The sequence below is a fragment of the Leiobunum rupestre genome, chromosome 1 (genome assembly GCF_980474605.1).
Source record: "Leiobunum rupestre chromosome 1, qqLeiRupe1.1.hap1, whole genome shotgun sequence".
In the NCBI taxonomy this organism is placed as follows: domain Eukaryota; kingdom Metazoa; phylum Arthropoda; class Arachnida; order Opiliones; family Sclerosomatidae; genus Leiobunum; species Leiobunum rupestre.
In genome coordinates, this window is record NC_143384.1 from 63,943,372 (window position 1) to 63,960,036 (window position 16,665).

General features: G+C 40.0%; 1 protein-coding gene and 16 non-coding genes across 17 annotated transcripts in view; all 17 read left to right on the forward strand.

Moving 5' to 3' along the window:
- Positions 1-16,665, forward strand: part of LOC149964659 (uncharacterized) — a 103,321-nt gene that overhangs the window by 39,649 nt on the left and 47,007 nt on the right. The gene's annotated exons all lie outside the window — the stretch shown is intronic.
- On the forward strand, positions 644-716 carry TRNAK-CUU (transfer RNA lysine (anticodon CUU)). The gene has a single exon. It is a non-coding gene; the product is annotated as a tRNA-Lys (tRNA).
- Positions 1,673-1,745, forward strand: TRNAK-CUU (transfer RNA lysine (anticodon CUU)). The gene has a single exon. It is a non-coding gene; the product is annotated as a tRNA-Lys (tRNA).
- Positions 2,699-2,771, forward strand: TRNAK-CUU (transfer RNA lysine (anticodon CUU)). Its single transcript has one exon. It is a non-coding gene; the product is annotated as a tRNA-Lys (tRNA).
- Positions 3,727-3,799, forward strand: TRNAK-CUU (transfer RNA lysine (anticodon CUU)). The gene has a single exon. It is a non-coding gene; the product is annotated as a tRNA-Lys (tRNA).
- On the forward strand, positions 4,756-4,828 carry TRNAK-CUU (transfer RNA lysine (anticodon CUU)). Its single transcript has one exon. It is a non-coding gene; the product is annotated as a tRNA-Lys (tRNA).
- TRNAK-CUU (transfer RNA lysine (anticodon CUU)) lies at positions 5,785-5,857 on the forward strand. Its single transcript has one exon. It is a non-coding gene; the product is annotated as a tRNA-Lys (tRNA).
- Positions 6,814-6,886, forward strand: TRNAK-CUU (transfer RNA lysine (anticodon CUU)). Its single transcript has one exon. It is a non-coding gene; the product is annotated as a tRNA-Lys (tRNA).
- On the forward strand, positions 7,842-7,914 carry TRNAK-CUU (transfer RNA lysine (anticodon CUU)). The gene has a single exon. It is a non-coding gene; the product is annotated as a tRNA-Lys (tRNA).
- TRNAK-CUU (transfer RNA lysine (anticodon CUU)) lies at positions 8,870-8,942 on the forward strand. The gene has a single exon. It is a non-coding gene; the product is annotated as a tRNA-Lys (tRNA).
- On the forward strand, positions 9,900-9,972 carry TRNAK-CUU (transfer RNA lysine (anticodon CUU)). Its single transcript has one exon. It is a non-coding gene; the product is annotated as a tRNA-Lys (tRNA).
- TRNAK-CUU (transfer RNA lysine (anticodon CUU)) lies at positions 10,929-11,001 on the forward strand. Its single transcript has one exon. It is a non-coding gene; the product is annotated as a tRNA-Lys (tRNA).
- Positions 11,957-12,029, forward strand: TRNAK-CUU (transfer RNA lysine (anticodon CUU)). Its single transcript has one exon. It is a non-coding gene; the product is annotated as a tRNA-Lys (tRNA).
- TRNAK-CUU (transfer RNA lysine (anticodon CUU)) lies at positions 12,986-13,058 on the forward strand. Its single transcript has one exon. It is a non-coding gene; the product is annotated as a tRNA-Lys (tRNA).
- On the forward strand, positions 14,015-14,087 carry TRNAK-CUU (transfer RNA lysine (anticodon CUU)). The gene has a single exon. It is a non-coding gene; the product is annotated as a tRNA-Lys (tRNA).
- Positions 15,044-15,116, forward strand: TRNAK-CUU (transfer RNA lysine (anticodon CUU)). The gene has a single exon. It is a non-coding gene; the product is annotated as a tRNA-Lys (tRNA).
- Positions 16,073-16,145, forward strand: TRNAK-CUU (transfer RNA lysine (anticodon CUU)). The gene has a single exon. It is a non-coding gene; the product is annotated as a tRNA-Lys (tRNA).

Sequence of the window (16,665 nt, forward strand, 5' to 3'; positions counted from 1 at the left end):
AAACCGCACTTAAAGGCCAACCAATGACGGTTTCCCACGGGAAATTTTGTGTGCTGCATTAAGACCTTAGCCAGTTCTTATGTCGTTATAAAACCTTGTTCAGTTTGGGCTCTCCGAGTGCCCCATACTGACGGCAAAATTCACGCGGTAGTTATATCTCCACAGCCCGATGATCGTCAGAGTCTCGACCCTCATAAAGTCCTCTAATTTATGCTTCCAAGACGCTGGATAACTAATGGACGCCTCAATTCCTAGTCAGCGCCAGTTGCCAAGGTGGAAACTTTCAATCATAATGACGTTCCTTTTTTAACATATGAATAAAAAGGGCTTTTAATATATTAACAGAAGAAAATGAATAAGAAGAAATTATCCGCAATTTTCAAGAAGATGAGCGCTGGAAGAGCCAGGATAGCTTAGTCGGTAAAGCTTGAGGGTTTTAACCTAAAGAGCCTCTGTTGAAGCAAGATGAGCGTTGGAAGAGCCAGGATAGCTTAGTCGGTAAAGCTTGAGGGTTTTAACCTAAAGAGCCTCTGTTGAAGCCACAGTTTAAGAAGGAAGCCTGTTTGAAGAAAACTAAAATTTTTAAATTTCGTTGTCGGTTTTATTGAATGTTATGACGTTACGATTTTGCCCGCTGAGGGTCGCCCGTGTAGCTCAGTCGGTAGAGCGTTAGGCTCTTAACCTAACGGTCCTGGGTTCGAGACCCAGTTCGGGTGCATAACCTTTTGAGGGAAGTTAAGAAACGTTCGACGGATGTGGTTTGCGATAAATTCCGTGACCTTGAAAAAAAGCGGAAGTTATTTATTTCCAAATCCATATATTAAACTACTTACGTCTGTTCGCCAGGCGTTTTTCAAAATGACATATAGTCAGAGTCCTTTTCGTTGTTACTCGTTGCCCATACTGGAATTTAAATAAAAAATGTTGTATAAAAATCTTTTAATTTTTTTTCTATTGCATAGAAACTTTTTTCATGTTTTCAAAAAAATGAATCGAACCTGACTTTCTTGGGTGGTCTGATAATTAAAATCGCACTTAAAGGCCAACCAATGACGGTTTACCACGGGAAATTTTGTGTGCTGCATTAAGACCTTAGCCAGTTCTTATGTCGTTATAAAACCTGGTTCAGTTTGGGCACTCCGAGTGCCCCATACTGACGGCAAACTTCACGCGGTAGTTATATCTCCACAGCCCGATGATCGTCAGAGTCTCGACCCTCATAAAGTCCTCTAATTTATGCTTCCAAGACGCTGGATAACTAATGGACGCCTCAATTCCTAGTCAGCGCCAGTTGCCAAGGTGGAAACTTTCAATCATAATGACGTTCCTTTTTTAACATATGAATAAAAAGGGCTTTTAATATATTAACAGAAGAAAATGAATAAGAAGAAATTATCCGCAATTTTCAAGAAGATGAGCGCTGGAAGAGCCAGGATAGCTTAGTCGGTAAAGCTTGAGGGTTTTAACCTAAAGAGCCTCTGTTGAAGCAAGAAGATGAGCGTTGGAAGAGCCAGGATAGCTTAGTCGGTAAAGCTTGAGGGTTTTAACCTAAAGAGCCTCTGTTGAAGCCACAGTTTAAGAAGGAAGCCTGTTTGAAGAAAACTAAAATTTTTAAATTTCGTTGTCGGTTTTATTGAATGTTATGACGTTACGATTTTGCCCGCTGAGGGTCGCCCGTGTAGCTCAGTCGGTAGAGCGTTAGGCTCTTAACCTAACGGTCCTGGGTTCGAGCCCCAGTTCGGGTGCTTAACCTTTTGCGGGAAGTTAAGAAACGTTCGACGGATGTGGTTTGCGATAAATTCGTGACCTTGAAAAAAAGCGGAAGTTATTTATTTCCAAATCCATATATTAAACTACTTACGTCTGTTCGTCAGGCGTTGTTCAAAATGACATATAGTCAGAGTCCTTTTCGTTGTTACTCGTTGCCCATACTGGAATTTAAATAAAAAATGTTGAATAAAAAACTTTTAATTTTTTTTCTATTGCATAGAAACTGTTTTTCATGTTTTCAAAAAAATGAATCGAACCTGACTTTCTTGGGTGGTCTGATAATTAAAACCGCACTTAAAGGCCAACCAATGACGGTTTCCCACGGGAAATTTTGTGTGCTGCATTAAGACCTTAGCCAGTTCTTATGTCGTTATAAAACCTTGTTCAGTTTGGGCTCTCCGAGTGCCCCATACTGACGGCAAAATTCACGCGGTAGTTATATCTCCACAGCCCGATGATCGTCAGAGTCTCGACCCTCATAAAGTCCTCTAATTTATGCTTCCAAGACGCTGGATAACTAATGGACGCCTCAATTCCTAGTCAGCGCCAGTTGCCAAGGTGGAAACTTTCAATCATAATGACGTTCCTTTTTTAACATATGAATAAAAAGGGCTTTTAATATATTAACAGAAGAAAATGAATAAGAAGAAATTATCCGCAATTTTCAAGAAGATGAGCGCTGGAAGAGCCAGGATAGCTTAGTCGGTAAAGCTTGAGGGTTTTAACCTAAAGAGCCTCTGTTGAAGCAAGATGAGCGTTGGAAGAGCCAGGATAGCTTAGTCGGTAAAGCTTGAGGGTTTTAACCTAAAGAGCCTCTGTTGAAGCCACAGTTTAAGAAGGAAGCCTGTTTGAAGAAAACTAAAATTTTTAAATTTCGTTGTCGGTTTTATTGAATGTTATGACGTTACGATTTTGCCCGCTGAGGGTCGCCCGTGTAGCTCAGTCGGTAGAGTGTTAGGCTCTTAACCTAACGGTCCTGGGTTCGAGCCCCAGTTCGGGTGCTTAACCTTTTGCGGGAAGTTAAGAAACGTTCGACGGATGTGGTTTGCGATAAATTCGTGACCTTGAAAAAAAGCGGAAGTTATTTATTTCCAAATCCATATATTAAACTACTTACGTCTGTTCGTCAGGCGTTGTTCAAAATGACATATAGTCAGAGTCCTTTTCGTTGTTACTCGTTGCCCATACTGGAATTTAAATAAAAAATGTTGTATAAAAATCTTATAATTTTTTTTCTATTGCATAGAAACTTTTTTTCATGTTTCAAAAAAATGAATCGAACCTGACTTTCTTGGGTGGTCTAATAATTAAAACCGCACTTAAAGGCCAACCAATGACGGTTTCCCACGGGAAATTTTGTGTGCTGCATTAAGACCTTAGCCAGTTCTTATGTCGTTATAAAACCTGGTTCAGTTTGGGCACTCCGAGTGCCCCATACTGACGGCAAACTTCACGCGGTAGTTATATCTCCACAGCCCGATGATCGTCAGAGTCTCCACCCTCATAAAATCCTCTAATTTATGCTTCCAAGACGCTGGATAACTAATGGACGCCTCAATTCATAGTCAGAGCCAGTTGCCAAGGTGGAAACTTTCAATCATAATGACGTTCCTTTTTTAACATATGAATAAAAAGGGCTTTTAATATATTAACAGAAGAAAATGAATAAAAATAAATTATCCGCAATTTTCAAGAAGATGAGCGCTGAAAGAGCCAGGATAGCTTAGTCGGTAAAGCTTGAGGTTTTTAACCTAAAGAGCCTCTGTTGAAGCAAGAAGATGAGCACTGGAAGAGCCAGGATAGCTTAGTTGGTAAAGCTTGAGGGTTTTAACCTAAAGAGCCTCTGTTGAAGCCACAGTTTAAGAAGGAAGCCTGTTTGAAGAAAACTAAAATTTTTAAATTTCGTTGTCGGTTTTATTGAATGTTATGACGTTACGATTTTGCCCGCTGAGGGTCGCCCGTGTAGCTCAGTCGCTAGAGCGTTAGGCTCTTAACCTAACGGTCCTGGGTTCGAGACCCAGTTCGGGTGCATAACCTTTTGAGGGAAGTTAAGAAACGTTCGACGGATGTGGTTTGCGATAAATTCCGTGACCTTGAAAAAAAGCGGAAGTTATTTATTTCCAAATCCATATATTAAACTACTTACGTCTGTTCGCCAGGCGTTTTTCAAAATGACATATAGTCAGAGTCCTTTTCGTTGTTACTCGTTGCCCATACTGGAATTTAAATAAAAAATGTTGTATAAAAATCTTTTAATTTTTTTTCTATTGCATAGAAACTTTTTTCATGTTTTCAAAAAAATGAATCGAACCTGACTTTCTTGGGTGGTCTGATAATTAAAATCGCACTTAAAGGCCAACCAATGACGGTTTACCACGGGAAATTTTGTGTGCTGCATTAAGACCTTAGCCAGTTCTTATGTCGTTATAAAACCTGGTTCAGTTTGGGCACTCCGAGTGCCCCATACTGACGGCAAACTTCACGCGGTAGTTATATCTCCACAGCCCGATGATCGTCAGAGTCTCGACCCTCATAAAGTCCTCTAATTTATGCTTCCAAGACGCTGGATAACTAATGGACGCCTCAATTCCTAGTCAGCGCCAGTTGCCAAGGTGGAAACTTTCAATCATAATGACGTTCCTTTTTTAACATATGAATAAAAAGGGCTTTTAATATATTAACAGAAGAAAATGAATAAGAAGAAATTATCCGCAATTTTCAAGAAGATGAGCGCTGGAAGAGCCAGGATAGCTTAGTCGGTAAAGCTTGAGGGTTTTAACCTAAAGAGCCTCTGTTGAAGCAAGAAGATGAGCGTTGGAAGAGCCAGGATAGCTTAGTCGGTAAAGCTTGAGGGTTTTAACCTAAAGAGCCTCTGTTGAAGCCACAGTTTAAGAAGGAAGCCTGTTTGAAGAAAACTAAAATTTTTAAATTTCGTTGTCGGTTTTATTGAATGTTATGACGTTACGATTTTGCCCGCTGAGGGTCGCCCGTGTAGCTCAGTCGGTAGAGCGTTAGGCTCTTAACCTAACGGTCCTGGGTTCGAGCCCCAGTTCGGGTGCTTAACCTTTTGCGGGAAGTTAAGAAACGTTCGACGGATGTGGTTTGCGATAAATTCGTGACCTTGAAAAAAAGCGGAAGTTATTTATTTCCAAATCCATATATTAAACTACTTACGTCTGTTCGTCAGGCGTTGTTCAAAATGACATATAGTCAGAGTCCTTTTCGTTGTTACTCGTTGCCCATACTGGAATTTAAATAAAAAATGTTGAATAAAAAACTTTTAATTTTTTTTCTATTGCATAGAAACTGTTTTTCATGTTTTAAAAAAAATGAATCGAACCTGACTTTCTTGGGTGGTCTGATAATTAAAACCGCACTTAAAGGCCAACCAATGACGGTTTCCCACGGGAAATTTTGTGTGCTGCATTAAGACCTTAGCCAGTTCTTATGTCGTTATAAAACCTTGTACAGTTTGGGCTCTCCGAGTGCCCCATACTGACGGCAAAATTCACGCGGTAGTTATATCTCCACAGCCCGATGATCGTCAGAGTCTCCACCCTCATAAAATCCTCTAATTTATGCTTCCAAGACGCTGGATAACTAATGGACGCCTCAATTTTTAGTCAGCGCCAGTTGCCAAGGTGGAAACTTTCAATCATAATGACGTTCCTTTTTTAACATATGAATAAAAAGGGCTTTTAATATATTAACAGAAGAAAATGAATAAGAAGAAATTATCCGCAATTTTCAAGAAGATGAGCGCTGGAAGAGCCAGGATAGCTTAGTCGGTAAAGCTTGAGGGTTTTAACCTAAAGAGCCTCTGTTGAAGCAAGAAGATGAGCGTTGGAAGAGCCAGGATAGCTTAGTCGGTAAAGCTTGAGGGTTTTAACTTAAAGAGCCTCTGTTGAAGCCACAGTTTAAGAAGGAAGCCTGTTTGAAGAAAACTAAAATTTTTAAATTTCGTTGTCGGTTTTATTGAATGTTATGACGTTACGATTTTGCCCGCTGAGGGTCGCCCGTGTAGCTCAGTCGGAAGAGCGTTAGGCTCTTAACCTAACGGTCCTGGGTTCGAGCCCCAGTTCGGGTGCTTAACCTTTTGCGGGAAGTTAAGAAACGTTCGACGGATGTGGTTTGCGATAAATTCGTGACCTTGAAAAAAAGCGGAAGTTATTTATTTCCAAATCCATATATTAAACTACTTACGTCTGTTCGCCAGGCGTTGTTCAAAATGACATATAGTCAGAGTCCTTTTCGTTGTTACTCGTTGCCCATACTGGAATTTAAATAAAAAATGTTGTATAAAAATCTTTTAATTTTTTTTCTATTGCATAGAAACTGTTTTTCATGTTTTAAAAAAAATGAATCGAACCTGACTTTCTTGGGTGGTCTGATAATTAAAACCGCACTTAAAGGCCAACCAATGACGGTTTCCCACGGGAAATTTTGTGTGCTGCATTAAGACCTTAGCCAGTTCTTATGTCGTTATAAAACCTTGTACAGTTTGGGCTCTCCGAGTGCCCCATACTGACGGCAAAATTCACGCGGTAGTTATATCTCCACAGCCCGATGATCGTCAGAGTCTCCACCCTCATAAAATCCTCTAATTTATGCTTCCAAGACGCTGGATAACTAATGGACGCCTCAATTTTTAGTCAGCGCCAGTTGCCAAGGTGGAAACTTTCAATCATAATGACGTTCCTTTTTTAACATATGAATAAAAAGGGCTTTTAATATATTAACAGAAGAAAATGAATAAGAAGAAATTATCCGCAATTTTCAAGAAGATGAGCGCTGGAAGAGCCAGGATAGCTTAGTCGGTAAAGCTTGAGGGTTTTAACCTAAAGAGCCTCTGTTGAAGCAAGAAGATGAGCGTTGGAAGAGCCAGGATAGCTTAGTCGGTAAAGCTTGAGGGTTTTAACCTAAAGAGCCTCTGTTGAAGCCACAGTTTAAGAAGGAAGCCTGTTTGAAGAAAACTAAAATTTTTAAATTTCGTTGTCGGTTTTATTGAATGTTATGACGTTACGATTTTGCCCGCTGAGGGTCGCCCGTGTAGCTCAGTCGGAAGAGCGTTAGGCTCTTAACCTAACGGTCCTGGGTTCGAGCCCCAGTTCGGGTGCTTAACCTTTTGCGGGAAGTTAAGAAACGTTCGACGGATGTGGTTTGCGATAAATTCGTGACCTTGAAAAAAAGCGGAAGTTATTTATTTCCAAATCCATATATTAAACTACTTACGTCTGTTCGCCAGGCGTTGTTCAAAATGACATATAGTCAGAGTCCTTTTCGTTGTTACTCGTTGCCGATACTGGAATTTAAATAAAAAATGTTGTATAAAAATCTTTTAATTTTTTTTCTATTGCATAGAAACTGTTTTTCATGTTTTAAAAAAATGAATCGAACCTGACTTTCTTGGGTGGTCTGATAATTAAAACCGCACTTAAAGGCCAACCAATGACGGTTTCCCACGGGAAATTTTGTGTGCTGCATTAAGACCTTAGCCAGTTCTTATGTCGTTATAAAACCTTGTACAGTTTGGGCTCTCCGAGTGCCCCATACTGACGGCAAAATTCACGCGGTAGTTATATCTCCACAGCCCGATGATCGTCAGAGTGTCCACCCTCATAAAATCCTCTAATTTATGCTTCCAAGACGCTGGATAACTAATGGACGCCTCAATTTTTAGTCAGCGCCAGTTGCCAAGGTGGAAACTTTCAATCATAATGACGTTCCTTTTTTAACATATGAATAAAAAGGGCTTTTAATATATTAACAGAAGAAAATGAATAAGAAGAAATTATCCGCAATTTTCAAGAAGATGAGCGCTGGAAGAGCCAGGATAGCTTAGTCGGTAAAGCTTGAGGGTTTTAACCTAAAGAGCCTCTGTTGAAGCAAGAAGATGAGCGTTGGAAGAGCCAGGATAGCTTAGTCGGTAAAGCTTGAGGGTTTTAACCTAAAGAGCCTCTGTTGAAGCCACAGTTTAAGAAGGAAGCCTGTTTGAAGAAAACTAAAATTTTTAAATTTCGTTGTCGGTTTTATTGAATGTTATGACGTTACGATTTTGCCCGCTGAGGGTCGCCCGTGTAGCTCAGTCGGAAGAGCGTTAGGCTCTTAACCTAACGGTCCTGGGTTCGAGCCCCAGTTCGGGTGCTTAACCTTTTGCGGGAAGTTAAGAAACGTTCGACGGATGTGGTTTGCGATAAATTCGTGACCTTGAAAAAAAGCGGAAGTTATTTATTTCCAAATCCATATATTAAACTACTTACGTCTGTTCGTCAGGCGTTGTTCAAAATGACATATAGTCAGAGTCCTTTTCGTTGTTACTCGTTGCCCATACTGGAATTTAAATAAAAAATGTTGTATAAAAATCTTATAATTTTTTTTCTATTGCATAGAAACTTTTTTTCATGTTTCAAAAAAATGAATCGAACCTGACTTTCTTGGGTGGTCTAATAATTAAAACCGCACTTAAAGGCCAACCAATGACGGTTTCCCACGGGAAATTTTGTGTGCTGCATTAAGACCTTAGCCAGTTCTTATGTCGTTATAAAACCTGGTTCAGTTTGGGCACTCCGAGTGCCCCATACTGACGGCAAACTTCACGCGGTAGTTATATCTCCACAGCCCGATGATCGTCAGAGTCTCCACCCTCATAAAATCCTCTAATTTATGCTTCCAAGACGCTGGATAACTAATGGACGCCTCAATTCATAGTCAGAGCCAGTTGCCAAGGTGGAAACTTTCAATCATAATGACGTTCTTTTTTTAACATATGAATAAAAAGGGCTTTTAATATATTAACAGAAGAAAATGAATAAAAATAAATTATCCGCAATTTTCAAGAAGATGAGCGCTGAAAGAGCCAGGATAGCTTAGTCGGTAAAGCTTGAGGTTTTTAACCTAAAGAGCCTCTGTTGAAGCAAGAAGATGAGCACTGGAAGAGCCAGGATAGCTTAGTTGGTAAAGCTTGAGGGTTTTAACCTAAAGAGCCTCTGTTGAAGCCACAGTTTAAGAAGGAAGCCTGTTTGAAGAAAACTAAAATTTTTAAATTTCGTTGTCGGTTTTATTGAATGTTATGACGTTACGATTTTGCCCGCTGAGGGTCGCCCGTGTAGCTCAGTCGCTAGAGCGTTAGGCTCTTAACCTAACGGTCCTGGGTTCGAGACCCAGTTCGGGTGCATAACCTTTTGAGGGAAGTTAAGAAACGTTCGACGGATGTGGTTTGCGATAAATTCCGTGACCTTGAAAAAAAGCGGAAGTTATTTATTTCCAAATCCATATATTAAACTACTTACGTCTGTTCGCCAGGCGTTTTTCAAAATGACATATAGTCAGAGTCCTTTTCGTTGTTACTCGTTGCCCATACTGGAATTTAAATAAAAAATGTTGTATAAAAATCTTTTAATTTTTTTTCTATTGCATAGAAACTTTTTTCATGTTTTCAAAAAAATGAATCGAACCTGACTTTCTTGGGTGGTCTTCTTAATTAAAATCGCACTTAAAGGCCAACCAATGACGGTTTACCACGGGAAATTTTGTGTGCTGCATTAAGACCTTAGCCAGTTCTTATGTCGTTATAAAACCTGGTTCAGTTTGGGCACTCCGAGTGCCCCATACTGACGGCAAACTTCACGCGGTAGTTATATCTCCACAGCCCGATGATCGTCAGAGTCTCGACCCTCATAAAGTCCTCTAATTTATGCTTCCAAGACGCTGGATAACTAATGGACGCCTCAATTCCTAGTCAGCGCCAGTTGCCAAGGTGGAAACTTTCAATCATAATGACGTTCCTTTTTTAACATATGAATAAAAAGGGCTTTTAATATATTAACAGAAGAAAATGAATAAGAAGAAATTATCCGCAATTTTCAAGAAGATGAGCGCTGGAAGAGCCAGGATAGCTTAGTCGGTAAAGCTTGAGGGTTTTAACCTAAAGAGCCTCTGTTGAAGCAAGAAGATGAGCGTTGGAAGAGCCAGGATAGCTTAGTCGGTAAAGCTTGAGGGTTTTAACCTAAAGAGCCTCTGTTGAAGCCACAGTTTAAGAAGGAAGCCTGTTTGAAGAAAACTAAAATTTTTAAATTTCGTTGTCGGTTTTATTGAATGTTATGACGTTACGATTTTGCCCGCTGAGGGTCGCCCGTGTAGCTCAGTCGGAAGAGCGTTAGGCTCTTAACCTAACGGTCCTGGGTTCGAGCCCCAGTTCGGGTGCTTAACCTTTTGCGGGAAGTTAAGAAACGTTCGACGGATGTGGTTTGCGATAAATTCGTGACCTTGAAAAAAAGCGGAAGTTATTTATTTCCAAATCCATATATTAAACTACTTACGTCTGTTCGCCAGGCGTTGTTCAAAATGACATATAGTCAGAGTCCTTTTCGTTGTTACTCGTTGCCCATACTGGAATTTAAATAAAAAATGTTGTATAAAAATCTTTTAATTTTTTTTCTATTGCATAGAAACTGTTTTTCATGTTTTAAAAAAAATGAATCGAACCTGACTTTCTTGGGTGGTCTGATAATTAAAACCGCACTTAAAGGCCAACCAATGACGGTTTCCCACGGGAAATTTTGTGTGCTGCATTAAGACCTTAGCCAGTTCTTATGTCGTTATAAAACCTTGTACAGTTTGGGCTCTCCGAGTGCCCCATACTGACGGCAAAATTCACGCGGTAGTTATATCTCCACAGCCCGATGATCGTCAGAGTCTCCACCCTCATAAAATCCTCTAATTTATGCTTCCAAGACGCTGGATAACTAATGGACGCCTCAATTTTTAGTCAGCGCCAGTTGCCAAGGTGGAAACTTTCAATCATAATGACGTTCCTTTTTTAACATATGAATAAAAAGGGCTTTTAATATATTAACAGAAGAAAATGAATAAGAAGAAATTATCCGCAATTTTCAAGAAGATGAGCGCTGGAAGAGCCAGGATAGCTTAGTCGGTAAAGCTTGAGGGTTTTAACCTAAAGAGCCTCTGTTGAAGCAAGAAGATGAGCGTTGGAAGAGCCAGGATAGCTTAGTCGGTAAAGCTTGAGGGTTTTAACCTAAAGAGCCTCTGTTGAAGCCACAGTTTAAGAAGGAAGCCTGTTTGAAGAAAACTAAAATTTTTAAATTTCGTTGTCGGTTTTATTGAATGTTATGACGTTACGATTTTGCCCGCTGAGGGTCGCCCGTGTAGCTCAGTCGGAAGAGCGTTAGGCTCTTAACCTAACGGTCCTGGGTTCGAGCCCCAGTTCGGGTGCTTAACCTTTTGCGGGAAGTTAAGAAACGTTCGACGGATGTGGTTTGCGATAAATTCGTGACCTTGAAAAAAAGCGGAAGTTATTTATTTCCAAATCCATATATTAAACTACTTACGTCTGTTCGCCAGGCGTTGTTCAAAATGACATATAGTCAGAGTCCTTTTCGTTGTTACTCGTTGCCGATACTGGAATTTAAATAAAAAATGTTGTATAAAAATCTTTTAATTTTTTTTCTATTGCATAGAAACTGTTTTTCATGTTTTAAAAAAATGAATCGAACCTGACTTTCTTGGGTGGTCTGATAATTAAAACCGCACTTAAAGGCCAACCAATGACGGTTTCCCACGGGAAATTTTGTGTGCTGCATTAAGACCTTAGCCAGTTCTTATGTCGTTATAAAACCTTGTACAGTTTGGGCTCTCCGAGTGCCCCATACTGACGGCAAAATTCACGCGGTAGTTATATCTCCACAGCCCGATGATCGTCAGAGTGTCCACCCTCATAAAATCCTCTAATTTATGCTTCCAAGACGCTGGATAACTAATGGACGCCTCAATTTTTAGTCAGCGCCAGTTGCCAAGGTGGAAACTTTCAATCATAATGACGTTCCTTTTTTAACATATGAATAAAAAGGGCTTTTAATATATTAACAGAAGAAAATGAATAAGAAGAAATTATCCGCAATTTTCAAGAAGATGAGCGCTGGAAGAGCCAGGATAGCTTAGTCGGTAAAGCTTGAGGGTTTTAACCTAAAGAGCCTCTGTTGAAGCAAGAAGATGAGCGTTGGAAGAGCCAGGATAGCTTAGTCGGTAAAGCTTGAGGGTTTTAACCTAAAGAGCCTCTGTTGAAGCCACAGTTTAAGAAGGAAGCCTGTTTGAAGAAAACTAAAATTTTTAAATTTCGTTGTCGGTTTTATTGAATGTTATGACGTTACGATTTTGCCCGCTGAGGGTCGCCCGTGTAGCTCAGTCGGAAGAGCGTTAGGCTCTTAACCTAACGGTCCTGGGTTCGAGCCCCAGTTCGGGTGCTTAACCTTTTGCGGGAAGTTAAGAAACGTTCGACGGATGTGGTTTGCGATAAATTCGTGACCTTGAAAAAAAGCGGAAGTTATTTATTTCCAAATCCATATATTAAACTACTTACGTCTGCTCGCCAGGCGTTGTTCAAAATGACATATAGTCAGAGTCCTTTTCGTTGTTACTCGTTGCCCATACTGGAATTTAAATAAAAAATGTTGTATAAAAATCTTTTAATTTTTTTTCTATTGCATAGAAACTGTTTTTCATGTTTTCAAAAAAATGAATCGAACCTGACTTTCTTGGGTGGTCTGATAATTAAAACCGCACTTAAAGGCCAACCAATGACGGTTTCCCACGGGAAATTTTGTGTGCTGCATTAAGACCTTAGCCAGTTCTTATGTCGTTATAAAACCTTGTTCAGTTTGGGCTCTCCGAGTGCCCCATACTGACGGCAAAATTCACGCGGTAGTTATATCTCCACAGCCCGATGATCGTCAGAGTCTCCACCCTCATAAAATCCTCTAATTTATGCTTCCAAGACGCTGGATAACTAATGGACGCCTCAATTTTTAGTCAGCGCCAGTTGCCAAGGTGGAAACTTTCAATCATAATGACGTTCCTTTTTTAACATATGAATAAAAAGGGCTTTTAATATATTAACAGAAGAAAATGAATAAAAAGAAATTATCCGCAATTTTCAAGAAGATGAGCGCTGGAAGAGCAAGGATAGCTTAGTCGGTGAAGCTTGAGGGTTTTAACTTAAAGAGCCTCTGTTGAAGCAAGAAGATGAGCGCTGGAAGAGCCAGGATAGCTTAGTCGTTAAAGCTTGAGGGTTTTAACCTAAAGAGCCTCTGTTGAAGCCACAGTTTAAGAAGGAAGCCTGTTTGAAGAAAACTAAAATTTTTAAATTTCGTTGTCGGTTTTATTGAATGTTATGACGTTACGATTTTGCCCGCTGAGGGTCGCCCGTGTAGCTCAGTCGGTAGAGCGTTAGGCTCTTAACCTAACGGTCCTGGGTTCGAGCCCCAGTTCCGGTGCTTAACCTTTTGCGGGAAGTTAAGAAACGTTCGACGGATGTGGTTTGCGATAAATTCGTGACCTTGAAAAAAAGCGGAAGTTATTTATTTCCAAATCCATATATTAAACTACTTACGTCTGTTCGTCAGGCGTTGTTCAAAATGACATATAGTCAGAGTCCTTTTCGTTGTTACTCGTTGCCCATACTGGAATTTAAATAAAAAATGTTGTATAAAAATCTTTTAATTTTTTTTCTATTGCATAGAAACTGTTTTTCATGTTTTCAAAAAAATGAATCGAACCTGACTTTCTTGGGTGGTCTGATAATTAAAACCGCACTTAAAGGCCAACCAATGACGGTTTCCCACGGGAAATTTTGTGTGCTGCATTAAGACCTTAGCCAGTTCTTATGTCGTTATAAAACCTTGTTCAGTTTGGGCTCTCCGAGTGCCCCATACTGACGGCAAAATTCACGCGGTAGTTATATCTCCACAGCCCGATGATCGTCAGAGTCTCCACCCTCATAAAATCCTCTAATTTATGCTTCCAAGACGCTGGATAACTAATGGACGCCTCAATTTTTAGTCAGCGCCAGTTGCCAAGGTGGAAACTTTCAATCATAATGACGTTCCTTTTTTAACATATGAATAAAAAGGGCTTTTAATATATTAACAGAAGAAAATGAATAAAAAGAAATTATCCGCAATTTTCAAGAAGATGAGCGCTGGAAGAGCAAGGATAGCTTAGTCGGTGAAGCTTGAGGGTTTTAACTTAAAGAGCCTCTGTTGAAGCAAGAAGATGAGCGCTGGAAGAGCCAGGATAGCTTAGTCGTTAAAGCTTGAGGGTTTTAACCTAAAGAGCCTCTGTTGAAGCCACAGTTTAAGAAGGAAGCCTGTTTGAAGAAAACTAAAATTTTTAAATTTCGTTGTCGGTTTTATTGAATGTTATGACGTTACGATTTTGCCCGCTGAGGGTCGCCCGTGTAGCTCAGTCGGTAGAGCGTTAGGCTCTTAACCTAACGGTCCTGGGTTCGAGCCCCAGTTCCGGTGCTTAACCTTTTGCGGGAAGTTAAGAAACGTTCGACGGATGTGGTTTGCGATAAATTCGTGACCTTGAAAAAAAGCGGAAGTTATTTATTTCCAAATCCATATATTAAACTACTTACGTCTGTTCGTCAGGCGTTGTTCAAAATGACATATAGTCAGAGTCCTTTTCGTTGTTACTCGTTGCCCATACTGGAATTTAAATAAAAAATGTTGAATAAAAAACTTTTAATTTTTTTTCTATTGCATAGAAACTGTTTTTCATGTTTTCAAAAAAATGAATCGAACCTGACTTTCTTGGGTGGTCTGCTAATTAAAACCGCACTTAAAGGCCAACCAATGACGGTTTCCCACGGGAAATTTTGTGTGCTGCATTAAGACCTTAGCCAGTTCTTATGTCGTTATAAAACCTTGTTCAGTTTGGGCTCTCCGAGTGCCCCATACTGACGGCAAAATTCACGCGGTAGTTATATCTCCACAGCCCGATGATCGTCAGAGTCTCGACCCTCATAAAGTCCTCTAATTTATGCTTCCAAGACGCTGGATAACTAATGGACGCCTCAATTCCTAGTCAGCGCCAGTTGCCAAGGTGGAAACTTTCAATCATAATGACGTTCCTTTTTTAACATATGAATAAAAAGGGCTTTTAATATATTAACAGAAGAAAATGAATAAGAAGAAATTATCCGCAATTTTCAAGAAGATGAGCGCTGGAAGAGCCAGGATAGCTTAGTCGGTAAAGCTTGAGGGTTTTAACCTAAAGAGCCTCTGTTGAAGCAAGAAGATGAGCGTTGGAAGAGCCAGGATAGCTTAGTCGGTAAAGCTTGAGGGTTTTAACCTAAAGAGCCTCTGTTGAAGCCACAGTTTAAGAAGGAAGCCTGTTTGATGAAAACTAAAATTTTTAAATTTCGTTGTCGGTTTTATTGAATGTTATGACGTTACGATTTTGCCCGCTGAGGGTCGCCCGTGTAGCTCAGTCGGTAGAGCGTTAGGCTCTTAACCTAACGGTCCTGGGTTCGAGCCCCAGTTCGGGTGCTTAACCTTTTGCGGGAAGTTAAGAAACGTTCGACGGATGTGGTTTGCGATAAATTCGTGACCTTGAAAAAAAACGGAAGTTATTTATTTCCAAATCCATATATTAAACTACTTACGTCTGTTCGTCAGGCGTTGTTCAAAATGACATATAGTCAGAGTCCTTTTCGTTGTTACTCGTTGCCCATACTGGAATTTAAATAAAAAATGTTGTATAAAAATCTTTTAATTTTTTTTCTATTGCATAGAAACTGTTTTTCATGTTTTAAAAAAAATGAATCGAACCTGACTTTCTTGGGTGGTCTGATAATTAAAACCGCACTTAAAGGCCAACCAATGACGGTTTCCCACGGGAAATTTTGTGTGCTGCATTAAGACCTTAGCCAGTTCTTATGTCGTTATAAAACCTTGTTCAGTTTGGGCTCTCCGAGTGCCCCATACTGACGGCAAAATTCACGCGGTAGTTATATCTCCACAGCCCGATGATCGTCAGAGTCTCCACCCTCATAAAATCCTCTAATTTATGCTTCCAAGACGCTGGATAACTAATGGACGCCTCAATTTTTAGTCAGCGCCAGTTGCCAAGGTGGAAACTTTCAATCATAATGACGTTCCTTTTTTAACATATGAATAAAAAGGGCTTTTAATATATTAACAGAAGAAAATGAATAAGAAGAAATTATCCGCAATTTTCAAGAAGATGAGCGCTGGAAGAGCCAGGATAGCTTAGTCGGTAAAGCTTGAGGGTTTTAACCTAAAGAGCCTCTGTTGAAGCAAGAAGATGAGCGTTGGAAGAGCCAGGATAGCTTAGTCGGTAAAGCTTGAGGGTTTTAACCTAAAGAGCCTCTGTTGAAGCCACAGTTTAAGAAGGAAGCCTGTTTGAAGAAAACTAAAATTTTTAAATTTCGTTGTCGGTTTTATTGAATGTTATGACGTTACGATTTTGCCCGCTGAGGGTCGCCCGTGTAGCTCAGTCGGAAGAGCGTTAGGCTCTTAACCTAACGGTCCTGGGTTCGAGCCCCAGTTCGGGTGCTTAACCTTTTGCGGGAAGTTAAGAAACGTTCGACGGATGTGGTTTGCGATAAATTCGTGACCTTGAAAAAAAGCGGAAGTTATTTATTTCCAAATCCATATATTAAACTACTTACGTCTGTTCGCCAGGCGTTGTTCAAAATGACATATAGTCAGAGTCCTTTTCGTTGTTACTCGTTGCCCATACTGGAATTTAAATAAAAAATGTTGTATAAAAATCTTTTAATTTTTTTTCTATTGCATAGAAACTGTTTTTCATGTTTTAAAAAAATGAATCGAACCTGACTTTCTTGGGTGGTCTGATAATTAAAACCGCACTTAAAGGCCAACCAATGACGGTTTCCCACGGGAAATTTTGTGTGCTGCATTAAGACCTTAGCCAGTTCTTATGTCGTTATAAAACCTTGTACAGTTTGGGCTCTCCGAGTGCCCCATACTGACGGCAAAATTCACGCGGTAGTTATATCTCCACAGCCCGATGATCGTCAGAGTGTCCACCCTCATAAAATCCTCTAATTTA